Source organism: Pteropus vampyrus, unplaced genomic scaffold (assembly GCF_000151845.1).
Source record: "Pteropus vampyrus isolate Shadow unplaced genomic scaffold, Pvam_2.0 Scaffold191, whole genome shotgun sequence".
Classification (NCBI taxonomy): Eukaryota; Metazoa; Chordata; class Mammalia; order Chiroptera; family Pteropodidae; genus Pteropus; species Pteropus vampyrus.
This window is the reverse complement of record NW_011888972.1, coordinates 3,342,639-3,343,328: the sequence shown is the minus strand read 5'-3', so window position 1 is coordinate 3,343,328 and position 690 is coordinate 3,342,639.

Sequence of the window (690 nt, the reverse complement as noted above, 5' to 3'; positions counted from 1 at the left end):
CGGGCGTAGCGGCTGCCCTCCACCGCGGTGCCCGCCGGCCCCGTCACCTCGGCGGCCTCGGTGCCGCGCTCGCTCCGCACCAGGTCGAACTCGACGGTCTCGCCTTCGCCCACGCTGCGTCGGTACTTGCCAGGGTTGTTCCGGGAGATGGCAGACTGATGAACGAACACATCTCCGTGGGTATCGCTCCTGCTGATGAAGCCATACCCTTCCTTGACGTTGAACCATTTCACCGTGCCCGTCATGCGCCTGGAGATGACCTTCGGCTCCGCTCCGTCGCTGCCTGTGGCCTCCGCGGCCTTGGGGACCGCGTCCCCGTCCACACGGTCTGCGGCTGCGGCCCGCGGGGACTCGCCGCCGGTCGAGGGCCCCGGGCTCTTCGGCGTGCCCGGGGGACCGGTGGAGGCAGAAGGCGCCCCCGTGGGGGTCGCCTCGTCCGCCTCACTCATGAGGCCGCCTTCTCTCTCCCCTGGGGGAGAGTCTCAAGTGTAGTCAGCCCTCCACAGCTGGAGCGGGGGCGGGGGCCAAGAGGTCTCAAGCCGGGGCCCTCGGCCCGGAGGGCGGCAGCTGAGGGACCCGCAGACTCTGAGGCCAGTGTGGTCACCGGGGGCAACAGCGCGAGCCGTACTGGACGCCGCGGTGACGTCTCAATGAGGTCCTAGCCCTGACTGGCTGGGGGTGGGGGCGGGG